This window comes from Petaurus breviceps, unplaced genomic scaffold (assembly GCF_028583685.1).
Source record: "Petaurus breviceps papuanus isolate PSGF00001 unplaced genomic scaffold, PetGlider_PUasm1.0 90696, whole genome shotgun sequence".
Classification (NCBI taxonomy): Eukaryota; Metazoa; Chordata; class Mammalia; order Diprotodontia; family Petauridae; genus Petaurus; species Petaurus breviceps.
The window spans coordinates 8,771,325-8,791,911 of NW_027187314.1; the positions used below are offsets into that span (position 1 = coordinate 8,771,325).

Genomic DNA, 20,587 nt, shown 5'->3' on the forward strand with positions numbered 1-20,587 from the left:
AGAGAGAGAGAGAGAGAGAGAGAGAGAGAGAGAGAGAGAGAGATCTCAGTAGCAGGGACATCTTTCCTAATTTTGCATGCTGCAGGATCTGTGATGGTAATTCTATAAAATGTACTTGTAAAACTATAGCTTGGAGCCATAAAATGAGATCTTTTTGAAAGGAAGAAAATATACATAGACATATGTTAAAAAATTTAGCAAATTTTAGCTGCATTTGGGTTTCATATAATTAAGATTTGGAAGGAAGGGAGTATTTCCTATAGTCACATTAATATATTTATAAACTTATTTATGTATGTTTAGTTATGTATGTATATATGTTTTTATATGTACATTTGTACAATTCTGCCTCTAGGATAATTCAGAGTTGTAGCTCAATCACTGTGACTATTGTAACTGCAAATTCTTTCCTAAGTCCAATAAGGACATATGAAATAGAAGAAATTATTTGAAAGTCACAGCTGAATATTGAAATCCTATCTTGGTAATAATCAGAATATTATGAAAGTAGAATATGAACCTGAGGCTCTTTTCAGTGTTCACTTGAAATAATTTTGCCACTGAAATTTCTTAACATGAGTTCACTGATAAGAAAAGCAATGAGGTTTCAGTGAAATAAGCATCTCTGGTCTTTCCTACTGGCTTCAAATGGTATTAAGGAAAGATCCCCAAGAATGGATATGACATATGAAAAACATGGATGAATTGGGAAAGAATGCAAAATATGTAATGTAACAAAGTCAAATATAAATAGTATTTTATACTATCCAAAGCAAAAGTATTATTCTTCATCATTGTAAGAGTTATACTTGTTCATTTTTCCCCTGAAGGGAAATTCATTCACTGAGTATGGAAAAAATACCTCTCAACTTTCATAGAATCTCCATAGAATGGTATTGCTGTGGGCAAACAACTGAATTCAGAACCATAGGATCTATTTGAGTCCTACACCTGTCATTTCCTAACTGTATCATCCTGGACAAGTCATTTTATCTCCTTGGATTTCAGTTTCCTAATCTGTTAAAGGAGGATGTTGGGCTAGATGACTTCTACAATCCCTTCTGATTCTGAATCTGTGTTCCTATCGTCTTACATATTCAGCTGCATTCTCTTAGTCTGCTGCAATATACTCACAAGACCCCCTCCCTAACAACCATAGACCCTGATGCCCCTACAACATGCTATCTTCAGATGTGTGTTGGCCAAAGAAGTGTCCTATAGTATAACAGGGCACTTAATCTTAAGGCTGCTGAGTCCCAGAAATATGTAGCTATTTTCTGTGAATCATGGTGACCTAGCTTATGTCCCCTAGATTATTAAAGTGTACACCTGTATTTTCTGAGTCCTATAGACCTCTTATTGCTTCTTTCAATTTACCACTATGGGCCTTTACTTGCTGTATAGGGAATGTCTGACTGTCCGTCATTACTTATCAGCTCCCAGTGGTGTCATGTCTCTTTGGATTCAGAATGGGCTCAAGACATAGAGATTCATTAGGAAAATCAAATAATATATCTACTATTTGTTTTTGTAACTGCCTTGCATAAAGAATTAGATACCACACACACACACACACACACACACACGCATGCACATATACATATTCACTAGCCAACTAACTAGTCAATCAACAAGTATTTATTTAACCTTACTATGTGCCAGACACCGTCCTTGGTGCTGGGAACACAAAGAAAACTAAAATCATTCATTAACCTCAAGGAGCATATATTCTAACAGGGGAGGCATCATATATAAATTAGTACGTAAAAGATAAACACGGAGTAGCTGGAAGGTAACCTCAAAAAGGAAGGCACCAACCAGCAAATTAAGACAGGTGGGGGAGGCGGTCTGAATCTCAGCGTGGAGAACATCACGGCGGCGGCCGCCTGGGCGGAAGCTTCGGCCCCCGCCCCCTCCTCTCCTGCCCCGAGCACCCCGCGGCCGCTATGTCCCCTGTGCCCCAGAGCGGGCCATGCTGAGTTTCCGGTCCACCGTCTCCAGAGTTGTCTTGGGTGCCTTCGGCGGCTGTTGCGCGCGTCGTCTGAGTGCCGGCATGTTCTACGCCGTGAGGAGGGTCCGCAAGCCTGGCGTGTTCCCCACGTGGAGTGAATGTCAAGCACAAGTGAACCGATTCCCTGATGCCAGGTTCAAGAAGTTTGCTACCGAGGATGAGGCTTGGGCCTTTGTCCGAAATACTGCAAGCCCTGATTGTTCAACAGAGCAGAAAAAGAAAAGTGTTTCACCCCGAAGTGAAACCACACAAGAGACCCTGTGAGTCATCAGATGAAGAGGAAGAGCCTTGTACAAAGCTTACAAAACAAAATACAGACTAAGTACCTTTACTTAGCAATGAAACATTTTCTTACATGGGAGATGCAGCTGTGGTTTACACAGATGGCTGCTGCTCCAGTAATGGGAGGAGGAAAGCTCAAGCAGGCATTGGTGTCTATTGGGGGCCAAGCCATCCCCTAAATGTGGGTGATAGACTTCCTGGGTGACAGACAAACTAAAGAGCAGAAATACATGCTGCCTGCAAAGCAATCGAACAAGCCAAGAATCAGAATATCAGTAAACTGCTTCTCTACACAGATAGTATGTTTACTATAAATGGTATACAAATTGGGTTAAAGATGGGAAGAAAAATGTCTGGAAAACAAGCACAGGAAAAGATGTCATTAACAAAGAAGACTTTGTTAAACTTGATACACTTATTCAAGACATAGACATTAAATGGATTCATGTTCCTGGTCATTCAGGGTTTGCAGGCAATGAAGAAGCTGATAGATTAGCAAGAGAAGGAGCTAAAAAATCTCAAGAATCAACATAGCATCATTTTTATAATCTAATTAAAGAGCAAACCAAGAAAAAAAAAGAAAAGAAAGGTGGGCGAAACTATAAAAGTTCACAGGAGCTGAAATTATGCTCTTGCAAGACTGACAAGTCTAGCTCATTTGTACTCTTTGCATTGTCTTCGCAAAGTCTTTGACAAAACAACAAGAATTTGACCAACACACCAACACTATTTTGGTAAAATAGCCTAATCAATGAAGAACTGGTATGATTCTTAGTACATGGGACAGCCTACAGTCTATGATTCCCACATATGCAGTTCTGATCCCCAAACCCTTCTGTTCTCAATTAAGGCATTCTGCCATCACTACTCACGGGGAAAATTGTTGAACAGAACTGTTCTTCGGGACCTGATTTTCCCCAAGATGATTCTGCTGGTTGCTGAAAGAGAAATCTTAGGGTAAAGTAATCATTCAGTGTTAAACTTTGTAATAGAAGAGATAATAGCTAGACATAGTCTAAAATATGAGAGAGTAAATATCAAAGAGATTACAAAAAAGAAAAAAGTAAGTAGGATCCCATGGATTAAAATTCCAAAGGGTAACTCTACCAATAAGCCACAGGGCACTCTCAAGAATGAAACTGAGAAGACTCAAAGATTAATAATTCTTACCAAAAGGAAAAAGGGAAATTGTTTAGACCAAAGTAAATACACAGGAGTCACTGACTAATTTATTTTTTTTTAGATACATGTACAATAGCAAAGGATGAATATGAAAGCATTTATGTAAGAGGAGTGTCACGTGCTAACATTTAGAGAGCAAAGACATCTAGGAAATCTATGTTAATTAAAAATTACGTGTCAAAGAAGGTTTAGGACAGCTAGTTGTGGTTGATGGAATAAAAATATATATTTCTAGAGCTAGAAGAGACCTCACTGTTGATCCCAACCAACTCATTTGCAGAAGAGGAAACTGAGGCAAAAGGGCCTTTATGTGACTTGCCCAAATTAAAACAAGTAGGAAGTATAAGAGATAGGATTTGAACTTAGATTCCTTAACTCCTATCACATTTCTTTTCACTGTACTGAAGACAAAGTAGCTTAATTATTCACACTGGAATCAAAGCCTTCTAAAAGCAATATTTCAAAAGTAGGATTAAATTCTAAAATGAATAAAACAAAGAAAAGTCATTTGGTATTATTTTAATAATGGTTGGATCTATGGCCTTTGGTGTTTTAATGAGTATTATTAGCATATGTAAAAGTGATAAAACTATTCACAGATTCAGGTAAAACTGACAACACTGAAGCCATTTCATAGATAACAGTAGAACTAAGAGAGAAGAAAAAATGTAAATACTTATTTTGGTGATACAAAAATAGCACAAATATAATCATTTATATGAAGATCTTATTTATTGGGAAAGGGAAGTATATTTACCATTGCATTACATTTACAAACATAATACACACTGAAGCAGGACAACTTCATATATGTATACATATATATGTATATGTATGTATGATTTATCTTTCATGACAACCTTAATTCTTATAGACTATGGATAATCTATTCTGATGCAAAAACTTGATTAGACTACTTCTTTCTAATTCATGTCAAATCCTTCCTCTTCCCAGGATGTGGGATCAGTCTTATGTTAAAAAGTCCTAATAGGCTTCTTATACTTGTTGGCAGTGGATTCTCCTTTGAAATTTCTCTAGTTGTCATAAGTTTCTGTGCTTGGTTAATTATTCCTCAACATTCTTACTCTCTTGTTTCACTATCACCTTCTTTCTCAACTATCGTAAATATGAAATAACCAGGGAGGGAAAATAGAGTATCTAAATGTCTGTATAACTTCCCTCTTCCTTGCTCATTCTTGATTAGTGAAGTTGCAGTACATATCTATACTTGAACGTAAAACCTCTGGTTGTTGGTATGTTTTTTTTTTTCCACATTCAGAATTTCTGCTTTCTTTTAAAGAAGAGAAATCTTTCTCTTTCCAATAGATATAATTAATTGTCTAGGTACTTTGCAAAATTTATGAACAATGGTCCATTAGCAAACTCTGCAACTCTCCTATAGCCTTTACCAAGTACCTTTCTGAAAAAAAAAAAAAAAAAAAACTTGATTTTTAAGGAGAAGACATTGCATTTCGAGTGAAATTAAAATATGTGAAAAAAAAATTTAAGTTTATCAAGGTTCTTAAACAGATATAATGTATTTTCTTCATGGGGAGAACAAGTGCTGAAATTCAAGGGGGCAAAATATTTTAAAGTATAATAGGATCCTAAAATGTATATCTGGAAGGGAACATTAGGGATTGCCAATTTCAGTTTCCTCATTTTATATTTAAAGAAATAGACACCCATATAGATGAAGTGATTTGCCAGGATCATAGAGGGAGTGTAAGTAGCAGTCAGGCTTTTAACCCAGGACTACAGACTACAAATTCAGCCTTTCAGAAAAACTGGGTTTTGATACCATTTGTGCAGCTCTGTGAGCTTGAGCAAGTCTTTTCACTTTTCTAGACCTTCATTTCCTCAAATGTAAAATAAAGGGATTGTGCTAGTTGATCTCTAAGATAATGATAATGGTATTCATGTAGTGCTTTAAGTTTTACAAAGCACTTTACAAATATTATCTTGTTTTAAACTTATAACAACCTTGGGAGTTAAGTATTAATGTTATCCCCATTTAGCAGGTGAAAAAAACTGAGACAGAAGTCAAGTGACTTGGCCAAAATCACATAGCCAGAAAGTATCTAAGGTGGGATATGAAGTCAGGTCTTATTGATTCCAGGTCCAGTGCACTATCTACTGTGCTACCTTGTTGCCTTTCAGTTTTAAAATATGGACAAAATATCAGGACAAAAAGAGTCTTGAATGTTGTTTACTCTTAAAAGAAATGAAAGGTAAGTAACCTGAAGAAATGGAATGAAAAAAAAAAGATAAATAGATTCAATGAATCTGGAATGTAATATATTTTCTCTCCTGAATCTAAATATTTTAGTCATCTCTATAGACAGATACACATGTATATATTTGGGAACACTCTGACCTATGCATTTGGGAAGATTCTAATACAGAAAATTAGATTCAGGGTTTGTTTGTAAGTAGATGATTTCAAAAGCTCTCAGCTCTTGATATTGGTAAATATATTACATTTCCTCCTTTATAAAATCCATGTATCATTTATTGCATACATAGGAGCATTGGGTGTGTGAGGGAAGCTCTCACCCATTCCAATTCTGAAAATGTGCCAGTTCTTTGGTGTATGAAATGGAAAGTTAGAGTAGGTTATAAAAATATGATGGATGATTTAGGTGCCCATATTCAGCTGTAAGCAATAAATGCTGAGCTAGGCAGAAACTACTATAGGCAAAAACGCAAGTGATTTACTAGCAATTTAAAGCACATGAGATTTGTAATGCATGAGACCCTCAGGCCCATCACTTCTCTTCAGTAATGGGAAACAATATTTTGGTGAAAGATGACACATTTAATTTCAACCTTGTGTTGTAAAACATAAATGCAGCCTTGTTTTGGTTTTAATTTTTTTTTCTTCCAGAAAGTAACTGTGCATCTTATGGGGGGGGGAATCTTAAAGAAAGGGAAAACAAAGCAGTATATTATTAGCAATATCTATTGACAGACATTTGTCAACAGACAAATGATCACCTAAGTTAGATAATGCCAAAATGAGGGATCCATAGTGTTGTGACAATCCTATCATCTTTACTTAAACATTGGCTTTGATAGGTTTTCCCAAGAGCTCTTCCTAATGTTTTACAATCCTTAGTATTGGTGACGTTATTATTAAGTTGTTTTTTGTTTTGTTTTTGTTTTTTGTATAGATGTGTCTATTATGACTCTTCATAAGTGTGTATACATGAAACATCCCTTATTCCCTCCAGACAAAAAAACTCTAAGAGGAAGAGAAATTATGATGCCTGCTGGACCAAGTATAGCACTGTAGTCTCAAAAGACCATGAATTCAAGTCCCAGCTCTGCTGATGACATATAGTATGAATGTTACAAACTTTCTATATCTCATTTCATCCATTCATGAATACTGACCTACTTTGCAATTGCAATGACAGAAAAAAAAATAAACCTTTTAAGGCATTTTGAAAATATATTCTCAATTTCTACATGAATATTGAACAATAATAATGATGGAATGAAAGGAAAAATAATGGTAAATTTTAAGCAGTGGTAATTTACCTTTCTAATTATGCACTGCCTTGTATTTGTTCTAAGTGTAATTAGGTGGAGTCCATGTTCCTTTAATTACAAAGTTAATTAGTCAGTGACCTCTTTTTCGGTCTTATTGTCTTGGATTGGAAACTGAAAGTAATTTGCAAATCCCACTACTTAAAATGTAGATAATCTTAAAAAAAAAAAAAAAAGAAAGAAAGAGTGATTTGACTAGTGAAATGTGGATAATACTAGTGATAATGATGTGGATCACAAGTCTGATGAGTGGGTCTATTGAATGGATTCATCTAATTCTGGAAAAGATTTCTTTTCCATCGTGAAGAAATAGACCCAAAGCAATTCTTGTCACTGCCTGAGAATAAGGGGGCCCGTGATATGGACAGCTAACCAGTGAGATGACTGTGGACCTGGAGCATTTCAATTGTGTTTTCATGACAAAATCTCCCTCCAAGTAAAATATCACAAGCTGTCCTCACAGAGGAAAGCCCAATGTAAACAGCAGGTGGGACTCACCCTCTCAAGGGTAAGCAGTTTCCAGAGGAAGCAGTCTCTACAGAGAAAAATAGTCTCCTTATTTCCTTTGTGATATAAATGCTGCTGTTGTTGTTTGGAAAACCTCCTCCAGTGGGACTGATGTGACCAAAGCTCTGCTTACATGAATAACAATGAAATTGAAAAGAGTGCTATCAACTTGATATGGCTTCATTTGAAAGCATATTGTTGGTGTTAGGTATAACATCAATGCTGAACCAAATTAAGAAATTTGTGCCTAATGTAGTTTTGAATTCACAGGAGGGTGCTCAGTGCTTGGATATAGTTTGCTCAAATCACATGCTATACTTCGTTATGGTTCTTTTACGGTATTTGGTTTTCAAAGATGAAGAATTAAGGGAAGGAGGGAAAGAAGGAAAAAAAAAGATTAGGAAGAAGGAAGGAAGGAAGCCCATGATCTTTTCATTGTAAAGTTACTCAATGATTTCCTTTTTTGTCTTAGTGTCTTGGACTGGCTATTGAAAGTAACTTACAAATCCCCCTAACTGTAGGTTATCTTAAAAAAAAAAAAGAGGAGGGGAAAAACAGGGATCTGACTAGGAAAATCTGAATAATATTAAGGATTATGTTGTGGATCACAGGTCTGATGAATTAGTCTATTGAATGGGTTCACTTTCTTCGGAGAAGGAAGGAAGCAAGAAAAGAAGGAAGAGAAGGGAAGAAGACAGTAAACAAGAGGGAAAGGGAGAATGGATGATTACAATGACAGATGACATAATAAACCAACCATAAACTAATCTATTAAATAGTCACTTACTACCTAAATAATTTAATAAGCATCAAACTTTCACAAAGGTATTGAAGTAAAAGTAATTCCTGATGTAATAGTAGTCAATTTGAGGAGCTGTTCCTCCCCAGGGAGAGTAGCAGAGGTCTTGTATTTTGCTATCTTTGTGCCTGAGGGTGTCCCACCTGTTTAATGTTACATATCCCTTTTCACTTTCATAGCTGTGCATCAAGGCTTTAGGTTAGCCTAAAAAATTATTTAACCCAGAATATTTCTAAGACTACACATTTGTGATAATAATTTCCACTACTGATTTTTTTTTGACAAGTGTAAGGCTAAATGAGGTGCAGCTTGGGCTAAATAACTTTTTATGGGTTTATCTGAGGATCTATCAATTAAATGTAACATTTTTCAGGAAAGTGGAGGGAGGAATTCCAAACTGATTTAAGAAAAGAACTTTTGACACATAACCTCTTTGTAAGTTAAGGCGCTCCTATACTTAGATATTCTTAGTTTCTAGGTGCTTTAAAAAAAAAGTAAGCAATTTGCCTCTTTTTTTGCCTCTGACTTTTGTGTAATGGCATAGCCTTCTCTTGCCTTCATATTTATCAATCATCTGTCCATACTCTAGTAAATCAAGATAAGGCTCTCATATAATGTCAATCACACAATTCTAAATCATTTCTTGGCCCCATTCAAGACTTGTGAAGGTTTTGTAATTTAGAGCCTGTGTGAAAAGCAGAATACCCAGCTAAGAGAGCTTATTAGATTTCTGAATTTTATTTAGTAGAATGACCTCTGGTGGCACTCATAATATAAATTGGTTTTGAATTATTATTCAGGATGCCTAGTTGTTGACCATGAATAGACAGACAGTTACGTAGCCAATTTATTATGAAGTAAATCCATTGTGACCTACTGTTTTTATAATGAAGGTTGTTCAAAGCATAACCCTATCAGTTTTAAGTTGAATGAACTAGTCTGTCTCCACAACTTAAACTAAAAACATGCTAGATACATTTTGAAATTTACTTTCATTTGACTTTGAAGAATCTTTATTCTATAAAGGTAGCATAATCTCACATTCTGGTATTTTAAGAAGTCTACTGGTGTCCCCTATCCAATTAGGATTACCAACAAAGCTGTTTAAGCTAATACATGGGGATTTTTTTTTCTTTTCTATCATTATCCTTTCTCTCTTTTACCTCTTTAGGGATCCATTTCCCCAGTTTCTACATCTTCCCATCAAGGGGCCCAGCATCCTATTGCTGCCTTTCAGTTGCTCAGGGTCTCCAGCTATTGGCATCTTTCTTAGCCTTATGTTCTCTGCTCTTTACCACATATTATTACTTCTTTTGCTTTTCTTAAAATTAAAATGTTTGCCTTTTCTTTAATTTCATGCATTTAGAAACATGTTCAGGTAACAAGTAGATTATCTGATAGACTAATACATATTAAAGAAATAGTCCATGCAATGGCTTACTGTGTTGCTTCTTGCAAGTTACTTATTAGCATGTTACTCATTATGGTGGCTGCTTTAAATCAATGGAGTGACTCTAATGGACTCATCCAGTTACCATTGATGAGTTCGGGGCAATAGACCTATATTAACTCCATTCCAAGGTAATGAAAGAACTACAGATATGAGCACTGGACCATCTTCAGTGTTCTTTGAAAGTCTGTGAAGAATAAGAATGCTTATAGCAAAACTGCAGGAGAGAAAATGCCCTAGTTTTTGATGAAGGGAAGAGAATAGAGTAATCAAGGTGAGTTGTAATTTTACTCCTGGAAGAAAATATATAGAAATTTCATTTAAAATTACTGTTAGTCAACATATTTCACTGAAACCCAGCATGACTGCATCAATAATAAGTTGTACCATAGTAATTTCATTTCCTTTTTGACTAAGATACTACAGTGGTAGTGAAGAAGAATGCTATCGATATGGTATGCCTTCAGCAAGAATTTATAGAATCCTTCACACTATTCTCATGAGCAAGGAGGAGAGATGTGTTAAATAGATTTAGGAGTGGTTGAATGGTCAAAGCCTCTAAGAAGTAGTCATTAATGGTTAGTGTCATTTAGGTGGTCTGTAGTGAGGTGTCCAAGAGACCTGTCCTTGATCCTCCTCTGTTAAGAATTCTTGAACTTAGTTGAAGGCATAAATGGAATAGTTATCAAATTTTCCAACTGACATAAAGCTGAAAGAGATAGTTAACATGATGTATGATAAGACTCCAAAAAAGTCTTGACAGTCTGAGTGTAATAAGATGAAATTTAAAGACCTGTATTTTGTGTTCAAAATATCAAACTTCACAAGTTCACTGAAAGTGAGATGTGAATTGATGGCAGTTTGCCTGGAAAATATCCTGGTGTTGTAGTTGACTAAAATGTTCATATAAGTCAGCAGTATGTCACTGCAGTCAAAAAAGCTAATGAGATGAATCTTAGACTATATTAAGAGAGGTATAGTATCCAGAATACAAGAATTTGATGTTACATTGTATTCTGACCTGGTTAGGTCACATCTGCAGTAAGTAAATGTTATAATTATGTACATACGTACATATATGTATGTAAAAAATCCTTCAATCAGAGATTCTAAAGGGATTCATGAATATATTTGAGGGAGTCCATGAACTTGAATGAGAAAAAAATACATATTTATTTCTAGTAATCTCTAACTGAAATTTAACATTACTTCAGTTATTTAAAAACATTATTTTGAGAAGGGATCCATAGCCTTTAACACATTGAACATATGGGCCCAACATGTGAGACCCACAGGCCACATTCATCTCATAATACTCCTGTGTGAGCTGAATTAGATTAAAATGTAATTGGGAAATATGTAACAAAATAAATAATAATACAACAAAACATAGATAATATTAACATGTGATTTCCTAAGTCATTATGCAGCCTTCAGGGATTCTTACATACAATTTAGTGACTCCTGTTTTCTCTTGGGATTTGATACCACTTTTCTAGATAAAGGGAACTTTGGTTTAGCTCTACTGGGAAAGAGAAGAAGAGGCAAGCAAGAGAAATTAGGAACATGAAAAAAATATATATCAAATTAAGCCTAGCATTGAAGGAGCAGGCAAAGAGTTTTCAGTTGATTGTCTGCCAGATTTGAAAGAAAGAAGGAACACCAGGATAAATTGACTATACTACTATTATGCTAGTTTAGCCTATATACGTCCTGGAGTCCTTATATTGCACTTATAATTCAGGTCCAGAGATGGCTGACCAGAACTCTCTCTTTCAGATTCTAGCAGTACCCTAAGGATACTTGAGGGGTTTAGCATATCTTTGTAATACCATTAGCTCAAGCCCCCATTCCAGTGTGTTTTCCTCAATATCAATTTCTAGTTAGAGTTAGTATTTCCCTTAATTTAGTTAATAACTTAGATTGTAAGTCTCTTGACAGCAAGGACTATCTTTTGCCATTTTTTGTATCCGCAGTTCTTGGCAAAGTACCTGAGATGTAGTAAGCACTTAAAGCTTATTAATTGATTAAGCCATTGATTGACTCAGTAATTAGTATCCCAATATCATTTAGCCAATTAATGTTGATTAATTTTTAGAATGTGGCAAATAGGTGGTATAATGGATAGAGTGTTTAGTCTTTCATAGGTGTCAACAGTAAGAGATGTAGAAAAATGACAATTTAGAGGTGAAATGTGGAAATATGTGTTTGTTATATGAGTTTTTTTATTTTAAATGGTTGAAAGATAACCATATTGTTATAGTATGATGGCAATGATAGATATGAGACTGATGATAAGATCTGAGCTAGAAATATGATTTGAGAACTGTGCCCATAAGATGGCTTCTAAAGACATGAAAATGAGTGAACTCTTAGTATCCAACAGCTAAAACAAAATTTTAATACCTGACAAAGCCACTTCACTGATATAAATATTTCCCAAAAGCAAATACAAAAAGTATTATGTAGTACTTAAACCTATGGCATTATGGATCTTATCCTTGCAGTGACAACCTTGCCTTGCATCAAAGAGACAACACCTTCCTAACTGTCTGCTAATACCAGCATATCCCAATTTGCCTCATGAAGATATTAGAGTAAAATATTATTTTTTTTAAGTTATAACAAAAGGGACATTTCATTTTCTGTTGTTTCTAAATAATCTCTTTCTCAGGCATGGAATTTTGTAGTAATATGATGTCTAGACCTTTTTCAAAGTTATTAAATTTGACAGCTACTACCTTTTTTAATATTCATTCTCCTTCCTCTTGCCATCCTTCTATTACAAGATCACTAGATAGAGAATCAAAATATGGATTGTCTGATTAACATACTATCAAATCCATTTTTAGAGAAAAGAAGAAGCTACAGTTAATTTCATTTAAGCCCCACTAGGATCTATTTCACTCTATTATCCAACATTCAATGCATGTCGTAAAGAAGACTCAGGAGGACTGTCATCAAGTAGCCTTCCAATTAGAAAAATAGGAACCATGCACCCATATAAATAAGGTTTGATGGTTGCAATAATGGTTGTTTTGCTGGTTTACAGTTAAAAAAAAGAAAAACTATTAGTTTAGCCTTACTCATGAAGCATTCAGGAAATCAATTTTCTGATTAGGCAAATCATTGTCAAGTGGAAGAGGATCTTTAATTTTCCATTTTTTTTCTTTATCCAGGTTTTTCTCCAATCCCTTTTCCTGCTTCATTAATGTTAATATCACCATTGAAATTGATTTAAAAGTAGTAAAATCTCCCCCCAAATTAAAAAGTCATTAATAGCCATACATAATTTTCAAAGTCATAATTTTAGTTGTATTAATTGAGAGGATGAAGGAGAGTCTGTATGAGTCAAGGCAATTAAGTTTACCTCTGTAACCCTCAGCTTTTTGAACAATAAAATCAGTGGGTTTGACAAGATAATCTCTAAAATAGTTCATAACCTGAGGTCTACAAACTTTTTAAAAAAATTAGACAACAACTTCAACACAATTGTTTTTCTTTGTGATCCTATATATTTTATGTACTGATCATCTTTACCTAGATCATCTTTACAACACCACTAAAGGGGCCCATGATACAAAAATTAATAACCCCTTCTCTATAGTTTATTGTAGCTCTGAAATTCAATGATTGTGACTTTCATGTTAACAAAAAATGATTAGTTAAAACTCAATTTGCAATATTCATGTTCCTTTGCTAATTCTAAGTCTTTAAAGGAGATAATGGTACATCTTTTCAGGAAAAGGTTTATCTGTAGAAATAAGTCTCACTATCCCCAAATCTGGACAGTAGTTGGGAACAGATTACTCTCAGAGAAGAGATTTATGACTGAAAGATATTTAGGAGGGAAAGGGGAGTCAGAACTGTATAAACAAAGAAGAGAAATGGAGACTATAGGTACTGCCTGTTTGCTTATTTCCCTTTCTTGACCATTGGGAAATGACAGAATGGATATCGTGGGAAGTTTAGGTGATCAAAGCCTAAAATAAAGGTTCAAAAAGAGAGAGAATACTGAGATGACTCCTGCTTTGCTTTTTTATTGAAGCATTGTAATGGGAATGGGAATTTGAAGATATTCCCTCCCCCTTAATAGAACTAGGGGGAGAATTTGAAGACCACCCCTGCTTTGAAAGTAAATTCTGCCCCCTAATAGTCTAAATGTAGTCACATGGTGCCTGTGATGGGAAGAGTTTGCTGAAGGGAAACAGAACCCACAAGAAGCTGGTTCAGAACGAGCCAGACATTGGGGGGGGGGGGGAGACGCTCATTAAGGAGACAAAGAAGTTTGTGATTAACATTGATCTTGTATTGGCTTGTGGGAAGGCATATTGGTTTGCGGGAAGGCTAAAGGATGGCATGGCTCTAAGCATTATATGGCTTCTGAATATCTTTGGTACTATGATGGAATTGGCTTACTGGTTTTGGGATTTGGTTTTCTGGTGTCTAAATAAGTGCTTCTGTTCTATCCTCTATCTGGAGAATCCGGTATATTTTACAATCGACCGTCATGCGATACTTATAGTGACAGTCTTTATCATGATCCTGGGTGCTGTAAATATTGCATTGATACTACAAGCATATAGAAAATTCCTTGGCTAAACAAATTATTTTATATGAATATAATGGAATACTACTGTGCTGTGTAAATACACATTTTTCTGATGTATACAGAATAGCATCAGAAGATATAAAAAATGATGCAAACTGAAGCAAGCAGATTCAAGAAAACTATACATAATAGATACAACATTGTAAATGGAAAGAAAATAACTGTAAAACAATCAAAACTGAATGTTGCAAAATCATTAAGATCAAACTTGGCTCCAAAAAAATGTATAGAAGACATTTCCCCCAGCTCTTTTGCAGAGTGGGTCCATGGATTTGGAACATTGTATATAACATAAAATCTTTTCAAAGTGTTTATTACTTTTTCTAGGGGAATTTTCTCCTTTTAAAAAGAATTCATTGTTTCAGGGGATGCCTCCATGTGAGAAGGAAGAGAAGGACTAAAGGGAAAAATAGGTGATTTAAAATGAGATATCAATGAAAATCTACTTTGAAAAAAGAAAATTAAATCTTTACGAAGATCATTGGATTATAGAAATATAGTTTTCTGTGTGCTTAAGAAGCAGTCAAAGAAAAGCTTATTGAAATATTCTGGTATTATCTGACAATTGAAGAATTCATAACTAATATAAGATAAAGTTTTCACTGCATGAATAAAATACATAAGGTAATAGAATAAAATACTGTATATAACTTTCTGCATTTGTCTTAGGGGAATATTTGCATCAGTGAAGTGTGTCAGTTTTTTAAAATTGTTCACATTTATTCACCCATTCTCATAGCATCAAAAGCTAGCAGTACATAGACAGTTCTCAAACTATATTTCCAATCCTCAAGTCTTACCACTAGTCTCATATGTCTTATCTCTTATGTGTGACATGTGGAAAATATAAATAACAATATGAAGCTTGAGAAAGAGGGAAGAGTTGAAGATAATTCCAACATTATAAAGTGAGTGACTAGAAGGATGACAATGGCCTAATCAGATATGGAAAATTGAGGAAGAAATGGGGTTGCTGGAGGAAAGATAATGAGTTCTCTTTTGGATATGTTTGAGATGTCTTTGGAACATGTAACTAGAAATGTCCAATAGGATTCAAGTAATGCAGGATTATGTATCGGGCAAGAGAATGACTGAATCAAAAGATCTGAAATTTGTTTTCATAAAGTAAATAACTAAGCCCTTGAGAGTAGATGAAATCACAAAGAGAGAAGAGGGATGAGGACAAAATCTTGGGATGTACCTATAATTAGGAAAGAGGACATAGATAATGATCTATCAAAAAAAAAGAATAAATGCCTACTATATGACAAGCATTGTTTTTAACAAAGGTTATTGATTGATCCTTACAACAACCCTGGAGATATGTGCTGTTATTATCCTCATTTTATAGTAAGTAAATGAAATAGATGTTAAATGACAACATTACAAGCTAGTATCTGAAGGCTATATTTGAACTCAGGTTTTCCTGAATCCAGTCTCAGTTCTCTGTGAACATCAACATCAATGACAGCCTCCAAGAAGAATGAAAAAGAGAAGTAGAATAGGTAGAAGAGAATGAGAAGGCGGGAGTGTCATGAAAACCCAATAGAGTGTAATAACTCAGCTTCAAGCTTTGGGATGTTGTACCTAAACATTTTGAGCCCATTTTCACTTTCTGATAGAATTGGCTTCCAGTTTAAATTTTCAAAAATTTTGGAATAACTATGTAGATCATCATAAATGAGTAAGAATAATTCCATATACTTCAACAAATAAAAAAAAAATCTTTGCATTTTTTTGTTCAAAGATGATTCCAAGGTAACCAAAAGGATGACAATGTCCTAATCAGATATGGAAAATTGAGGAAGAAATGGGGATTCTAAAGGAAAGATAATGGGTTCTCTTTTGAATATATTTGAGATGTCTTTGGAACATGTAACTAGAGATGTCTAATGGGATTCAAGTGATAGATACCGTATATCAGGAGAGAAATGACTGAATAAATAGATCTGAAAGTTGTTTAATTATTTAGTGAGACCTTCATATGAAAATCATCAGCAAATAATTGCACATCCATGCCATTTTCAAAGCACAAAACAACCAGCTTTATGTAACAACTCCAAAATGAGGTGGTGCTCCTAACTGCCCTTTCTGGGACATTTTTCAGCAACTAGAATATAAGATTTCTGTTTAAACAAGAATACTGATGATTCTCTACCTATACTATAGTATCTATATTTTCCTACTGAATTCAAAGGTTCTGATTATTTTTGTTTTGGACCATTAATAGAATTTTTTTTAAATAAATGGGTTAGAAAGCAAATGAAAATTTCATTAACTAACCAACATGGAGGAAGAATTTTAAAACTGTTCAAACGGAAAAATAATCATTCATTTGGTAAGCACTTGGAATCACTGGGGAAAAGTATGAAAACATAAATAAAATAATTCAATTTCTGCCTTCTTATCCAAGAATCTAAAGACATTCTCTTCTATAGATAAAATCATGAAATATTAGACATTCAGTAAACATTATCTTGAAGGTCATCTAGTCCAAACTCTTCATTTATCACATTAGAAGTGCTTAATAAATATTTTGCCCAACAAATACCTTATCTATCAAAATAAGGAGATTGACTTGACAAAAGATACCTAATATGTTAGTGCCTATAATCATTTGGGGACTGTTTATTCCTTGGAAAACTCATCCCTTTGTCTTGTTTATGAACAAACAAAAAATCAGAAATAACAACAACACAAGCTATTGTGTCAAGAAATCAAATTAGAAACTTATTGGGAAAAAGCAAGTCTTTGGGCTACGAATGCCATAGCACAAGATCTTTTTTATGACTACATTCTCGATAACATCCTATGGCAAATAGAACTTAGCAAATTATACTATTAACCTTTTAATGGACACACCAAAAACTCACTAAATGTCTTCAATACTTTACTCTTGAAGCCTCATCAAAATTATAAGTAGCCACTAATGTTCTTTTAAAAAGGGAGATCATACTAATTGAAAACCTCTAATACTTAACAATCACTTAATTAAAAGTTAAAAGAAGTGCATTGATCTCCTATTGAAGACATTTTTAAAAAATTAAAGTTTTTTTAAACCCTGTCAGTTCCACTGACCCGAAAAAATAATAAGATAAGTTGAAGTTTTGCAGTAATAATGAATGCCTCTATGATTTTCAAATAATTTAGACTGAACTTGGAAGAGTTCCATTAGCCTGTTGTTCTCATAGCAGAGAGGAAAAGATCTTTGTCTTTGGATGACTATTTCATCCTAGAAGAATAACTAGTTTTCAGGATACAGTTAATCTTGCTCATAATGCTTGTCCAACACATTGTAACTACTTTTCCTGATGAAACTAGCTGTTTTTCAGTCATCTGACTCTTTGTGACTCCATTTAGGATTTTCTTGGCAAAGATACTGGGGTTATTTACCATTTCCTTCTCTAGTCCATTTTTACAGATGACAAACTGAGGCAAACAGGGTTAAGTGTCTGGAGGCTGGATTTGAATTCAGGAAGATGAGTCTTCCTGACTCCGGGCCCAACACTCTATCCACTAAGTCATCTAGCTATCCTATGATAAAACCAGAGTTATTGGTAAAGTAGAGAAATGTGCATGGGACATGTTTAATATAGTTCAGATAAACATTTTAATATAGTTTAGATAAACATTGCACAAAAAGAAGTAATAACAGATGGTTAAAAACAAAATTATCTACTCCTGGATTGAGGAGTAAATTCTCTATTTTAGCCTAACTTATTTTAGGCTTTGATGAAGATATGATAAAAGAGTTTAGTCATTTTTCTTCTGTTCTCATGGTGATTACTGTAGCTCCCTCTTTTTCCCTCCTCCATGCTTCCCACATCCTTTTTCCTTATCCTACCCATCTCAGACAGGTATTACTAAGCATCTTCTGTGTGATATTTTTGTTCTCTGTTACAGGCAGGTAATTGCTTCAATTCTCTCCTCACTGTTGGTTTTGTTTGTTTGTCTTTTGAACTAAAAAATGCTGTGTTCATCTCAGCAGCACTCTTCTTGCTGACTAGCATAAGATAAGGAAATAGCAATATTTTTACTCATTTAACATTTTTGCTATATATAGATATGAATATTCTTGTCCCTTTCCTTCCCGCCCCCCACTTAGAAGGTAAGATTCTTGAAAGCAGATTTCTTTTCATTTTTGTACCTGTATTCCCAGTGCCAAAATTGTGCCCAGTGACACATAGTACAGGCACCTAGGTGGCACAATGCAGAGAACTGAGCCTGGAGTCAAGAAAGATTTAAGTTCAAATTTAACTTCAGACACTTACTAGCTTTGTCTCCCTGGGCAAGTCTCTTAACCCCTGTTTGCCTCAGTCTCCTCATCTGTAAAATAGGGATAATTGTATCTCTCATACATTGTTGTTGTGGGGCTTAAATGAAATATTTATTAAGTGCCTGGCACAGAGCAGGGACTATGTAAATACTTATTCCCTTTCCTTCCCTCCAGCTGGCACTTAATAAATACATGTTGATGGGCTTAGAGTAAGGAACACATGAATTTATATCCTACCTCAGACACTGACTAGATCTGTCCTTCTGGTGAAAATGTTTAACCTACCTGAGCCTTAATATCCTTACTTATAAAATGGGGATGATAAAAACACCTATCGATAGAGTTGTTGGGAGACTCAAACAAGTTAAATTAGGCAGAGTCCTTTGAAAACATGAAAGTGCCATAAAAAAAGAGCTACTTGTATTCAGCCAGTCATCATTTTGTCTTCATCATTATTGTCCCATTGTCTATGAACCTTTGAAATTGAACAATGTATGCATTTAGTAAGGGTAGCTAAGTGGCACAGTGAATAGAGAACATGGCCTAGAGTAAGGAAGACTCATTTTCCTGAGTTAAAATCTAGCTTCATTCATTAGCTGTGTGGCCCTGGGCAAGTCACCTACCCCTGTTTGCCTCAGTTTCCTCATCTGTAAAGTGAACTGGAGCATGAAATGGCTAACCATTCAATTATCCTCGACAAGAAAAGCTCCCAAAATCAGGTCATAAAGAATCAGACACAGATGAAAATGACACAACAATAGATTTAGCATTTTCTTTTTCCTAAAGTCATGTTTAATCTATCCTTTTTGGATTTGGGAACCTACTAAGTACTCTTAAGCTGGTATATAATAATGAATATTGTTTAAAGATTTTCCTTGCACCCTTTAGTTAGAACGATGGGAATTGTTCTAGCAATGCCACACATGTTAAACTAAGCAAAACATTTTCCTTGTTGGTAATGTTTTTCTAAATTTAAAAACCATAATCACATGTTTCATTTGTATTAAAAAGTTAACAAATTGTTACATTGATTTTGGATAAGCAGCCAAATGTTTCATGCTATTCCTTTTGTGTTGAAAGTTAGGCTTTGATGGGGGTGGCTAGGTGGCACAGTGAGTAGAGCACTGGCCCTGGAGTCAAGAGGACCTGAGTTCAGTTCTGACCTCAGACACTTAACACAAAAACTAGCTGTATGACCTTGGGCAAGTTGCTTAACCCCAATTGCCCTCCAAAAAGCAAAAAAAGAAAGAAAGTTAAGCTTTGCAAGAGAAAAAAATGATCTTTCTCAATACTTTTATTTTGCAGATTTTTGCAAAAAGTACAGCTTTACATCAACCTCTTATTCTTTCATGTTTTCCTTTCATCAAGAGAACTGGATAACCTATAGCTGAAAGGTTATTTTATCTAAACATAATTAAAAATAGCATTAATTGAATAGCAGAAAAAATATAATATTCATTATAGTAGGTACCACACCAGTTCATTAGTAGTAGTAGTATTCATGATTATAACTTCTCCATGCCTTCTCACATTATTTAGTTCTTGGCAACGTTTGGTCAAAAATTAGGTTTTTTAAGAAAGGTTCTTAAAAAGGTTCTGCCCAAAGCACTGGAAATCCCTCTTTTATTCTTTTAGTATCTTAGTGGCAATGTCAGTGGATCTATTGAGTTATCCATTTTTATGAGGAGCTTAAACTTTTTGTATCATAGACCACTTTTAAAAGGACTGATAGAGTCAATAGACTCCTAAGAATATTTAAAATGCATAAAATAAAATATATGAGATTACAAAGGAAAACAATTGTAATGAAATAGAGTTATCAATTTTTAAAGCAAGTTCAGGGACATCAGGGTAAGAACCACTTATCTCTGTTTGTACTATATTTCTAAATTTTGATTACTATCTCATGACCAATT

The 20,587-nt window shown here is 34.6% G+C and overlaps 1 protein-coding gene and 1 pseudogene across 1 annotated transcript in view; both read left to right on the top strand.

The window, feature by feature from the left end:
• IL1RAPL1 (interleukin 1 receptor accessory protein like 1) overlaps positions 1-20,587 on the top strand; it is a 1,610,170-nt gene that overhangs the window by 1,480,922 nt on the left and 108,661 nt on the right. The window lies entirely within an intron of this gene.
• Positions 1,942-4,304, top strand: LOC138144291 (ribonuclease H1 pseudogene; annotated as a pseudogene).